This window comes from Zootoca vivipara, chromosome 5 (assembly GCF_963506605.1).
Source record: "Zootoca vivipara chromosome 5, rZooViv1.1, whole genome shotgun sequence".
NCBI classification, from domain to species: Eukaryota; Metazoa; Chordata; class Lepidosauria; order Squamata; family Lacertidae; genus Zootoca; species Zootoca vivipara.
The window spans coordinates 29,246,603-29,260,044 of NC_083280.1; the positions used below are offsets into that span (position 1 = coordinate 29,246,603).

The 13,442-nt window shown below is 40.6% G+C and overlaps 1 protein-coding gene across 1 annotated transcript in view; it reads left to right on the forward strand.

Annotated features, from left to right (window-relative positions):
- The window catches only part of IRS1 (insulin receptor substrate 1), a 55,508-nt gene extending 43,966 nt beyond the window's left edge, over positions 1-11,542 (forward strand). The window contains exon 2 of the mRNA XM_035132694.2: positions 8,073-11,542. The gene's annotated coding sequence lies outside the window, so the exon portion shown is untranslated. The remainder of the gene's footprint in view (positions 1-8,072) is intronic.
- Positions 11,543-13,442: the final 1,900 nt, after the last annotated feature.

The following is a 13,442-nucleotide window of genomic DNA, read 5'->3' on the forward strand; positions in this document are numbered from 1 at the left end:
TTACAAGTTAATACTGTAAACATATGATATGACTTGTATGTGCTCTGGCAAGAATAGGTTTTAGTTACAATTAAGGAAATGCCATTGTGAGTCTCCAGATGTTGTTGAACTCCAGCTCGCCTTAGCCCCAACCAGCATGTTCAGCAGTTAGGAATGGTGGGAGTTTTCCAACAACATCTGGAGGGCCACTGGTTGCCCACGCCTTCTTTAAGTTGCATGTTGTTTAGACTCTGAATTGTATGAAAGCATAATAAATTTTCTTTTTTAGGGGGGGGGAACTGCTAATTTAATTAAATCATCCACCAGATGTGGAAGTTGAGCCCCTAACCCCATTTGGGCAACCAAGCAACATTTGGGAGAAGTGGTTATGGAGGTACTTGACTTTTAGAAGACATATGAAGGCAGCTCTTTTCACGGAAGTTTTTAAGGGTTGATGTTTTAATGTGTTTTTAATATTTTTGGGGGAGCCACCCAGAGTAGCTGGGGTAACCAAGTCAGATGGCTGGCATATAATAGATAGATAGATAGATAGATAGATAGATAGATAGATAGATAGATAGATAGATCATAGCTGCCAAGTTTTCCCTTTTCTCGCGAGGAAGCCTATTCAGCATAAGGGAAATCCCTTTAAAAAGGGATAACTTGGCAGCTATGAGATAGATAGATAGATAGATAGATAGATAGATAGATAGATAGATAGATAGTGTATGGGAAGGTCTTAAGCAGGTTGAGCAGAGAAGTCTGAAGGCAGCTTTTAACCACATTTTTGATTGCTCAGAGTTCAGCTGTCTACAGTTTGAAGCCTCTTTCAGGCTGTTTCTGGGGTGTGCGTTTTGGGGGCAGGACTTGTTTGCATGACCTCTTTGCCTGAAGAGGACTTCTGTTTTAAGATAATTAGTTTTCAGCGGCAAAAGCAAGGCAAACAGAAATGATGATGTATTTGATATGTGTGCGGGTGTGTTTTTAGCTTATTAATCTTGCACCTCACCAGTTTTCTACCCGTCTTCCTACCTAATTTCCACCACCAAAAGTGAGAGATTCTGTTAATATCACTTTGTTAACGTTGCTAACGCCACTAAATGATTGAATAGGCAGATAGCTTTAACATACCTCTATTCAGTCATATTTGATATGAGGAGCCAAAATCAAAGGGGTTTTAATTTTATCCATGGCTGTATCCAAAACATTACCTGGGGCTCTGCAATATGTTTGTTGTTTTGTCCCATCTGATTCAGACTCCATTAGCTGTGTCCTCATGGTTTAACGTTTTGATCAAAATTGGACTTGTGTCTGCTTGACCTTCTTCATTAATTAAAGTGCTCTTTTAAATTTATATTTACTTCAAAATGTAAAATGTATTTATTTGTTAAATTCATTCACGTCATCTATTGAAATGGTTGTCGCCAGTGCTTTTGAGAAACTAGTGCAGAAACAGATACAGTGGTACCTCAGGTTATGAACTTAATTTGTTCCAGAGGTGCGTTCTTAACCTGAAACCGTTCTTAACCTGAGGTACCACTTTAGCTAGTGGGGCCTCCCACTGCCACCACGCTGCCGGCGCACGATTTCTGTTCTTAACCCAAGGTACTACTTCTGGGTAAGCAGAGTCTATAACCCGAAATGTCTGTAACCTGAGGTACCACTGTACTGAAGTATACAATAACTGTAGGGAAAACGTGCACCAGCAAGTTCAACTCTTGCTGCGTGAGCTGATTAAGTAATTCCATGCTGCTTTTGAGGTTAATCCCACTGAAGTCCAAAATACCTTGATAGCTAAATTGAGATGCCTGTATACTTCCACATAGGAGCGTCTTGCTTGAGCAAGAAAGAAATAACTCATCCTGTTTCTGTGTAGGTCTTTGTAGGATTTTTGAAGTTACTTACAGTGAGTTATTTAAATGCATCTTAAATAATGACTCCTTTCCATCCCAATAGCAGATTAATTTCAGAATTCCAGGGGGGTGGACTAGATGACCCTTGGCATCCTTTCCCCTGGTTTGTACCCTGACTTCTGTGTTCAGCGACTTCCGCCTGTCTCTTAACACTTGAGAGTACTTGCATACCACCTTCCTTCCTCCTCATAGTCTCACTCAGTAAACTCCTAAGGGCTTTAGTTTGTTCTTTTTACCTTTATACAAGGCCAGATTTAGAAAGAAATAGGCCACCTCTCAACTGAAAAAGTTTACTATATTAAGACCTAATTGGGCATATCTCCCACCATCATATCTTTTCCTATCCTTAACTTGGTGAGTCCGAGGGAAAGCTTCAGGGTTGTAAGATCTTTACACTTAACGACTACAGAAGGACAAATATACAGATGGCATATACAAGTCTACTCAGATGTAAGTCCCATGCACCTCAATTATCATTTCTCCCAGGTAACTGTGTAGGATTACAACCTGAATTGCTTTATAAGGGTGAGGGAATAGCAGACAACTAGTGACCGTTGCACTTGAGAAAGGAAGAGAAGAGGGTGTCATGACCCATGTAAGCAGCAGAGCCAGAGGCTGCAGGGATACTAGAGGGGGAACCAGGTCTGGGCCAGAGCTCAGAGCTGTGGGAAATAGGGAGGCCATTGTGCCTGAACAGGTTGGACAAGAACTATCAGAGGAACCTCCCAGACCCCCAAGGCCTATAGGGACAGAGTCTGGACACCTCATTGACTTCTTCCCTGGAGCCTGAAGAACCAGATGTCTCCCATCACACATCACCAGCCCAGCAGCGCTGGGAGTGCACCAGGAGGGAGGCTATGGAATGAAAGAGGTGCCTGTCTTCAGGCCAGTGGGTTGGAGCCTGGAGAAGGTAGTCTGGAAACGGGCATAAAAGGCCTCAGTCCACTCTCAAACTTTGTCAGAGGAAGTTGATCCTTCAGAGCTGTCCAACAACCTTGCTGGCCAGAACATAACAGTCGAGGAACATGAATGGGTTTAATTAACTTTTTTAGGCTGCCAGATACAAGTGAATTCTGGGTACAAGGTTATTCTTATGGTTTATTTTTACATTTTTATTTAATCCCTGCTCCAAGGAACTCATGGTGGCCATGGGAGGTCCTCTTTACTTCCTAGCCACTTAGGAGGCAAGTTACTCCTCAGGAGAGCCATGGTGAGGGTCTGTGCTGGTAGGCCTATGCTTCGGCAAGTGCTTGTATGCTTTCCCAGACCAGGCTGCTTCCCAGAGGCTTAGAGGAAATTGAGACCTACTTCAGAATAAATGGCAGCGCATGAGCTTCCTGGGTCTAGAAGTTATGCCCTAATTGCTGAGCTTGGGTGGCCCATGGAAATCAGCCTGAGTAGGCAAGGAAGGAAAACGAAGTTGCTGCTGCTTATCTCTTGATTTGTAAGTGTGTTTTCATTGTTTTGAAAAACGTTGGGTTTAAAGACAGCTAGGAAGCATGTTCTTAGTTGGGCAAGAAGTAATGGGTGAATAAAAGGCCGACACATTTCCAGTCTTTGGAAAAAGAAGATTCCACTTGATTTCGCAGCAATTCTTGTTACATTGCCTATGTGGAAGTTGTACCCTAGAACAGAATCGTAGAATCAGGAGTGTTGGAAGGGATGTTGAGGGCCATCTCGCCCAACCCCCTTCAATGCAGGCATCTCAACTAAAGCATCCATGACAGATGGCCATCCAACATCTGCTTAAAAACCTCCAAGGAAGGAGAGTCCACCACTGGACACTGAGGTCCAGTACCGAGGGCCTTCTGGCGGTTCCCTCATTGCGAGAAGCCAAGTTGCATGGAACCAGGCAGAGGGCCTTCTCGGTGGTGGCGCCCGCCCTGTGGAACGCCCTCCCATCAGATGTCAAAGAGAAAAACAGCTACCAGATTTTTAGAAGACATCTGAAGGCAGCCCTGTTTAGGGAGGCTTTTAATGTTTAATAGATCACTGTGTTTTATTTTTCTGTTGGAAGCCGCCCAGAGTGGCTGGGGAAGCCCAGCCAGATGGGTGGGGTATAAATAATAAATTATTATTATAATATTATTATTATTACTTTCCAAGCAAGTCCGTTTCACTGTCGAACAGCTCTTACCGGTACTGTCAGAAAGTTCATCCTGGTGTTTAGTCGGAGTACCCACCAGGAGCTTGAATGGCTTGAGAAGATCTTTAAAGAAAGGGGCTTAGGGTCTTTGTAGCTTTACAGATAAATGTGAATAAGCTTCTTCAGTGTGAATATTTGTAATATTAAAGTGTACTTCAATAGCACTATGCACATGACGTAAATGCCTTATATCCTCCTTTTGAACAGCCTTGAAAAAGGGAAATGGTTTGCCAGCTGGATCATGCATTAGTGTTATCTTCATGTATTTTGCAGCAGATGTTGAGCAGAGACCCCTTGTCAAAGGTAGCTTGTAGTGTAAGATGCAAGTTAGCTCCCCCCCCCTTCAAGTACATTTTTCTTGCATTACCAATGTCTTCCATAAAGTCATCCACAAAGCCATATTATTGGGGAATCCAGCTTGAAGCCTGTGGTGAGTAGGAAATGGATTAAACACAGGTTTTCCCTATTTTCAAGCTGCCAACAATGATGTCATTAATGTTAACGACCCTTACCACAACACACTGAAGTCAGAGAACTCTCTCTTAAAACTCCTGTCCTCTGCACAGTTTTGCGCGTTGTTAAGGAAACACTGATCTTTGTTGATAAGAAACAATAGGGGTATCCAAACGCAGACTTATGCTGGGAAAAGACGCTCTGCTCCAAACTTACTCAACTTCTTATAATACAATTCATTTACTATTAATGAGGAGAGAATTTTGATTTTTAAAAGATGGGAGTACATCTAATAATCTTAAAAAAAAATTGATTAGTTTCCACTACATATTAATAACATATCAAATGTCCACAAGGCAACACTATTTTTTATTGTATGTGTGAATCAGATCAGCTTAAATCATAGGGTATTGCTGTATTGCAGTTTTGAAAAGCCCACATTGAAATCTTACCAAAAGAAGATTTCCCCATATTTAGCATTCAGAAAACAACACTATTTGGTGTTAAATGATAAACCTGTTTGTGCGGGTGGCTCTCAAGAAAGATGTGAACAATCTTATGTGTCAAGTTGCTATTAAAAAAAACAACCAATAATAATAATAATAATTTTTTATTTATACCCTTCCTGGACAATATTGTGATATACATTGCAAATTTTAATTACAGATGAGACAAACCCATGGTTTCTTGTCCTGACCATGGGATCATCGAGAGAGAGAGAGAGAGAGAGAGAGTAGTCTTGTGTGTTTGCTTGGTGTTATCTAAGTATTTACTTAGAAATAAAACCAAGCCAGTTACTATTCTCAGGAATTTTCAGAATCCCGGACTTGCACCGAAATGATATATGCACTAAAACCAGCAATAGTTTCTTGGGGAATTTCAGGACAGTTTAAATACTCATAGTGAACAATGATATGCAGAGTACACAACTGTCTCTGTCATTTTTATGATGATAAACCTCAGAAATCACACATTTTTCTGGTTCTGGTTGTCCCCTCTCCACACACACATTTTACATAGAAAACAGCTTTTAACTCAGACAAAATATAGGGCCGTGGATTAATTTTAAGTGATGGCTAGTATAGACTTGAATGTTTGTTTCATATTATGTTCTAATATATATTTAAAGCAGGTTATTCTTAAAGGGATGCGGGTGGCGCTGTGGGTTAAACCACAGAGCCTAGGGCTTGCCGATCAGAAGGTCAGCGGTTCAAATCCCCACGAACAGAGTGAGCTCCTGTTGCTCGGTCCCTGCTCCTGCCTACCTAGCAGTTCGAAAAGCACGTCAAAGTGCAAGTAGATAAATAGGTACCGCTCTGGCGGGAAGGTAAACGGTGTTTCTATGCGCTGCTCTGGTTTGCCAGAAGCGGCTTAGTCATGCTGGCCATATAACCCGGAAGCTGTACGCCGGAGCCTGTACGAGATGAGCGCCGCAACGCCAGAGTCGTCCACGACTGGACCTAATGGTCAGGGGTCCCTTTACCTTTACCTATTCTTAAAGGACACTTACATTAAGAATCTATATTTAAAAATATTGATTTTATCCACCCTGGAGGGACGTTGCCCTTCCTTTCCAAGTACCTTTAGTCATGTTTGGAGAGAGGAAGTAGATGAGAGCAACATTAGCTGAAGTGTGGCAGTATATAAAACATCTCAGAGCAACAAGCTTTGTCCTATACGTTTTGCTCTCTGTTTCTTTGATTGTATAGCCATCACAGGTTAGAGCATGTGACCATTCTGTTGGGTACAGTTTGTTCCTGCGCTAAGCTGTTCATTCAGCCTTACTGGAAGGGAGCCAAATATGAAACGAAAAGCAAACCATGTACACCTAGCTCCTTCCCAGTTTAAATGAGGCAATTTCTTTCTTTCTTAACAAGCCTTTTAAATAAAATATGGCAGTACTACCTTAATTTTAGGCTCAGTCAGCACAGTTTAAAGCTGTGAAGCTATGTTAGATTTCCTATAGATATTCCAGTTGGGATTTTTCTGTAGATTGGCAACAGGAGTTCAGATGAAAGCTTGAAAGTATGTAAAAAGATCTGTGAGAGAATTCTCCAGGGTGTTATTCACAACATACCACACATTTGCAAGGAGAGGCTTCCTGTTCACGTGAAGGGCCATACAAAATAAATTTGGTTTCTTGAGCAATTAGCGCATAAAGCACAGGCAATCTTTTCAGTCTTTCCATGTCTCTGTGGAAAGTCTCAACATTTTATTAAAGTGGAATAATGCTCTGTTTCTCTTTCTAGGAACAGTCTTTAAAATACATAAATTACTCTTACACATCTAAGACTTGACGTAAGCAATTTGGTTTGTTTAGTTGAGAATTGCAAAATATTTAAAGGCAAATCATCCACTGCAGTCGACTCAAAACAAATTCAGCAGTTGTAGGAATTTTGATTTTGAATTTTGATTCACATTTTTGCCAGCCAGGTTTTGGGAAAGTCCTTCTAGCTCTGCGAAAGTTTGTAGGCATCAAAAAGCTAACCTAACGTAAAGAAGAAGAGTAACCAGGTACAGTACCAGTAAACACCTTTCTATCAGTGATTTTTTGCCCTCTGGTTTAGAAGCAATGATCCATATTTGTATTTGTTATCCTTGGGTTCCTTGAGCTACACCACTCATCACTTCTGATGTGCACACTCATCACGTCTGATGTGCTTAGCTTTGAAACTTACAAAGCAAAATATCCTCCCATTCCCAGCCCTACTTTCTTCAATTTACAAACTATGCGCTGAACTTGGAGTACTCCTTCTGCATGCTGAAATACTAATACAGTACTTTTGGCAGATTGGACTGAGATCCAGTGGGAACTACTGCTGGAGGGAGGAAAGGCAATTTCCCCAGCCTCCTGTGCCTTCATTCCAGAAGGTTCTCCAGCCCTCCAGAAGAGTTTTACAGGGGGCTGCAGGTAGAATGAGAAACCAGTGAAAATCATCTCTTTTCCTTTACTCTAGCAGCAGGAGTGTCCTGTGAGTGGAGTCGTGTTCATGGAAATTCTGGCTCCAAGTCTATGTAATAACATAACATGAGAGCTGAGAGATGATTGGATGCCTGACCAATTGTAGTGCGTACTCGTAACAGAAGAGTCAGCTACCTGTTATCCATTATTATTGCACTCTGAAAATGTGTTGTTGTTTTTAATGTATAAAGGCACCTGCAAGTGATGTGAGCTTGGGTGGAAGATTGGATGAGGTGGGGTGAGAATACAAAGAGGGTATTTAACCCTTGACTTCCCAATCCTTTGCCTGTCAACAACCTAGGTCGGCCCTCACGCATGTTCACTTCATCAAATCTGGCCCTCCTTGAAAAAAGTTTAGGCACCCCTGAAGCCTAAGCCATTTTCTCCTTGTCCCTCCCTGGCCAAGATCTCCTTTACCTGTTCAAACAGCCCTCCAAGAAAGAATCATGGAATGACATGTAATATGTAGACCTTTATTCAGAATGGTCATTTTTGCAGGTGTCCTGATAGCTGCAAAAGATGTATGAGCATTGCAGCAGCTTTTTATTGTTAACCTTTGCTTATGGCGCTAGATGTTTTTAAAAATTGTTTATATGAACTTTCTTTCTTTTATTCTCAGATCGATGACCTATACAACCTCAGAAAATCCTTCTTGGAACTCATGAGTATCCAGACTCTGTTTTGTGTATCACAACTAGGACCTCACACCTTCTCCCCCGGTAGATGGGTACGATGCATCCAGTTCAATTTGTTTACTTTACACAAACCTCAGGAGTTAGTTGACTGAACTGCACATTCTTCTTTTACTTCTTATTCTTTTTTTTTTTTTGTGCCAAGCAAAAGCACTGTGACACCTGGACAATGAGTCTATGATTACTTACTCCTCTACCATAAAGACTTAGCTGGCTACAGTGAACTCATGTGCCCAGCCACTTTAAAAATGGTGAGAATGGGCATGCTACTAGCTCATTTACATAAGACATGACATTTTAATTTGCTGCTGAAAAAATCTGTACGACAAATCATCAGTGTAAATTATTACATACAAACTGTTAATGTTGGTTGAAGAGTATTGAATATTTAACATAGGTTTTTGATTTATACATGTACTTTTTTAATTAAAAATGTAACTTTTCCTACAGCACATCTTTTTTTGATGTGGAACTGAGGTATACTATATTCTGTTGTAAACAGAGTGGGGTTGGGGTGGGGGAAACTGTTAAAAAACAAGGCAATTTAAGAATAGAGTAGGGTACTATTCTTTTTAAGATTGTAATTCAGAATATAATATAATATGGATCAGTGGGCCCGTGGATCTGGATTGTACAGTCATATTTACCAATCTAATGATTTGTAAGATAACCCTGTGACTGAGCTGAATTCTTTCAAAAATAAAATAATATTTTGTATTGTTCCTGTAAAACATTAGGCTGTATTAATGAAAAGGCAAAATGAACTGTGCATGGTATTTACAAGTGTGGGTTTTTTAATTGTTGGTTGCACAGGAACTTTGAAAACATCAGAAAAACAAATCTAAGTCTTCCATTGTATATATATATAGAAGAAGAAGAAATGAAACTTGGGCGAACTCTTTAAATCAGAATATCCCTGGAATGAATTACGTGGGTGTTTGTAAATTCTGGAAATCTCTTTCTATACATAATAAACTAGATACCGTTTTATCTTTATTTCTCTTACTTACTTTGTTCCCCCTCCCCTAAAAATGTATCCCTGTACTTAATATATATAATAAGGTATCTTCACATTCTCTGTGGTGGGGTCTGGTCCTTACTTTAGAATAGATATTTTGAATGTACTTGTGTAATGAGATCTCTCAATAGAAAAACCACATCTCTATAGAATTTCACCCATACTTTGGAATTTATGTTTACTCACTGATAGATTGAGGTCCTTTTCTATTCCATTAACTGAGAATTTTGCAATGTTTTCAGTGTTAGGAAGACCTTCCCATAACTTTAAAAAGCAAAACAAAATAAAAATATTTCCTTCCTTTCGTGTGCACGCAAGTTGCACTCTTCTTCAGATCACATGAAAGCTCATACCAATGGCAAACTTAGTTGGTCTCTAAGGTGCTACTGGAATGAATTTTTTAATTTTGTTTTGACTACGCCAGACCAACATGGCTACCTTGTTGTTGTTGTTTAGTTGTTTAGCCTGTGGCTATCTACTCCGAACTAAGTCCTATGAGTGTAGTGGGACATGCTCTTATGTAAGAGTGTTTAGGACAGCAGCCTTAATTTCCCTTTTATCATTGAAACAGAAAACTATTGTGCTGATTATTTTATTTTCACAGTGAACTACCCTCAAGTCTCATGGGTCGTTATACCACAAGAATAGGAGAAACAAGTGAATTGGATGTGAATTGAGTCCAGTTTGAAAATCTAAGATAGACAAACCTTAATAGAGATACTGTAATAACAGCATTTACGGAGCATATTGATTGAGATTCACTTTCTGCTAATGTAGCACTCAGGAAACAAGTTGGAACATTTCTTTTATCAGTCTTTGCAAACTATAGCTCCTAATTATTTGAATAGGGCATGCACAGGAAACCTTTATGGTAGATTGATTCCCTTCTTTAACCTGATATACCCCTGCCTCCTCCCGCCATAATTTGGGCCTCAGATGTTTTCAGCAGTGTTCTCCACCGGTAATTTCTGTAGTGCAACTATAGTGAATTTCAGCAGTAAGAATACACATACAAAGAGCAACGGGTTTATTTATTTTGCCATGACTCTTCAGATGGCAACATTCTGCTTCATCAGGGTATGCCCTCATTTTTTGTTCATTTTTGAAAAATATTTCACAACTGTATGCATTTCTGGAGGCTTCTCCTATTAGCACCGTGCAACACGTCATCAGAATTCGTGGGGTGGAAAAGTTCCAACAGAAATCGGGAATACCAAACATTGCACATCCTGTAACCTTGGAGTTCTCAACCTTTTTTGGGAAGCTGTAATGGGCACCAAGAAATGCCCATTCCACATGTTGTTCAACGTGTTCAGAACACCCCTCCCCACAAACCAAATACCCACTCCAAAACCAAAAAGGAGACAGCCAAAAAGCGGGTAACACCCCCAAAACTTGCATAACATTCCCAAGCAAAACTAGGCAATGCATCCCACAAACAAAAGAAAAGAAGAACCAAACACCATAAGTAAACACCACAACCAAACGACCTTTACCAAAAGCAGTTAGTTAGAACACACCAGTCAGAGGCATTCCGGGGAAAGCGAAGTAAGGTGTTGTGTCTGGTTGCTTTCATTTGGCTTTTGAGCCAGCCCCCCATGTTTTTAAAAAACTTTTCTAACCCCCATTCTTAATATTAAAACCTGGGAGGGGCATGATGGGTGCTAAGAGGGATATCTGAGGACACTGCTGTCTATGGACATCACACCAGGGACCTGAGATACTGCATGTAGCTATGGTTTCTTCCTCAAGTGTGGTCTGGTGTTCTCAAGATGTTTTGGACCACAACTCCCATCCTTCAGGTAGCCATGTTTGCCTCCAAGCCTATCACTTGATGCACATACATGATGAGCTTTTGAGAGTCAAGCCCTATAATACAACATTATTCCAGCTGGAAGGAATGTAACTGCTGGAAGGAATGTAACTGCAATAACTACCAGAAGAGCAGTGTATCTATGGCGCATATCTGATTGAACACCACTTGTTGGGTAGAGACTGCCATTAAACCACCTTACTGATTGCTTCAAAAATAAAAGAGGGGGATGCATCAGCCACAATCTTTACCCAATAATAAATTAAGGATCTAGGGTTTGATTCTCTAATAAGTATGCTGATAAGAAAAGAATCTGAACATAAGATTTGGTATTGTAGAAGAATGCTCATGAGAAGTACCTTTTTCCATTAAGTGGGTTTCATTTTTACAAAATATTAGTTTAGGCTTATATTTGGCAACAACCCACTTGCAGTATGTGCGGTGGTAGCGATGAATGCCGTTGATACCTTTGTTTGCTAACAAGATCTAGCACCAAGCTCTAATGTCCAAAGTGCAGAAGGATACTCCAAACTTTAGTTAGAGGAGTTCTAGAGCAACATTGCATTTTCACAATCTCCTACTAAAACTTCTACTAATGAAGTATATGGTAATTATAACCATCGTGTGCAAAACATTATTGTAAGAACTGGCCCTCAAGCCTTCAATTCTAGGAAACAAGCCATTTATAGTATCAGGTCAGCAAATGTCCAAATGACAGGACAATATGTAGTTTTCGGCATAGTGTTGTTGTTTTTTAAAACATTTCAGCCTGAATGTGTTTAGTAGTGTATACAAAATATTTATATTACGCAAATGTATTTACAACTTTATTAGAGAAGAAGAGGGTCTTTGCAGCTATGGTAAGACTGGAGTTATTTACTTGAGGGTAATTCCCCTTGAACGTAATGGGATTTGGACCAAATGCATCTGAATAAGGTAATGGAATGCAGAGGAGATAGAATGCACAGTATTGCTAGAAATGACAACTAAGGGACATCTCATTTGAATAATAATAATAACAATAATAATAATAATATTCTGGCTAGCTTTCCCCAGCCACTCTTGGCGGCTACCAACAGACCACTAAAACCAATAAAACTTCAAATATCAAAAACTTCCCTAAACAGGGCTGCCTTCGGATGTCTTCTAAAAGTAGTTATTTTTTTATTTCCTTGACATCTGGTGGGAAGGCGGTCCACAGGGTGGGCGCCAGTACTGAGAAGGCCCTCTGCCTGGTTCCCTGTAAATTCGCTTCTTGCAGTCAGGGAACCACCAGAAGGCCCTCGGTGCTGGACCTCAGTGTCCGGGCAGAACGATGGGGAGGAGAAGCTCCTTCAGGTATACTGGGCAGAGGGTGTTTAGGGCTTTAAAGGTCAGCACCAACACTTTGAATTGTACTCGGAAACGTACTGGGAGCCAATGTAGGTCTTTCAAGACTGGTGTCATATGACCTTGGCGGCCACTCCCAGTCACCAGTCTAGCTGCCGCCTTCTGGATTAGTTGTAGTTTCCGGGTCACCTTCAAAGGTAGCCCCATGTAGAGCACATTGCAGTAATCAAAGCAGGAGATAACTAGAGCATGCACCACAGTGGTGAAACAGTCTCTGGGCAGGTAGGGTCTCAGCCTGCGTACCAGATGGAGCTGGTAGACGCAGAATTGACCTGCGCCTCCATGGACAGCTGTGAGTCCAAAATGGCTCCCAGGCTGCTCACCTGGTCCTTCAGGGGTACAGTTACCCCATTCAGGACCAGGGAGTTCCCCACACCCACTCGCTCCCTGTCCCCCCAAAACAGTATTTCTGTCTTGTCAAGATTCAACCTCAATCTGTTAGCCTGCAAAACATCCTGGAAACCGAAGACTAGGCTATCAAGAAAAGGGGCGCTAGTATAGCTCATCTCTTTGCCTGCTGTATTGTTTTATATTGTTGCTTTTAATTTGTAGGGATACAGAAACATTTGAAAATATGATTGCCTGCCTGCAGTCTGAAGAGGTGCTGTTCGTTCTATCACTTCGTTCTGCTGCATGTGTTGACTAGGCCTTGTTCCAAGTAAACTTGCAGGGTCAGGCTGTACAGATGTTGGTTAATGATTATGTCTTCACAACTGTTGGGTTGTTGTTGATTCTTTGGACTAAGTTCATTCAGATGCTGAGGAGAGCAGTTCTAGCCAATCTTCAAAATTTACCTCTGGAAAAATTCTCAAGAATTATTTTGCTTCCAGGGCTTGTGTGGAAAGCTATAGCTATGTATGGAAAATGACAAATTAAAGTACTAAAATGTTCCTAGGCAAATTCTAACAGTCTTTCATGTGCTGCTTCTTTTATAGATAGTTCTTAAATTGTGTTATTTAAATTACTAATTTTGATAAATGTTCTCAATTAAACACTAAGGAATCCAACTGCCATACATAGAGTGATATCCGAGTAAGATTGTCTTCCATAAACACGGTTTTAACAATGAGTCTGTAA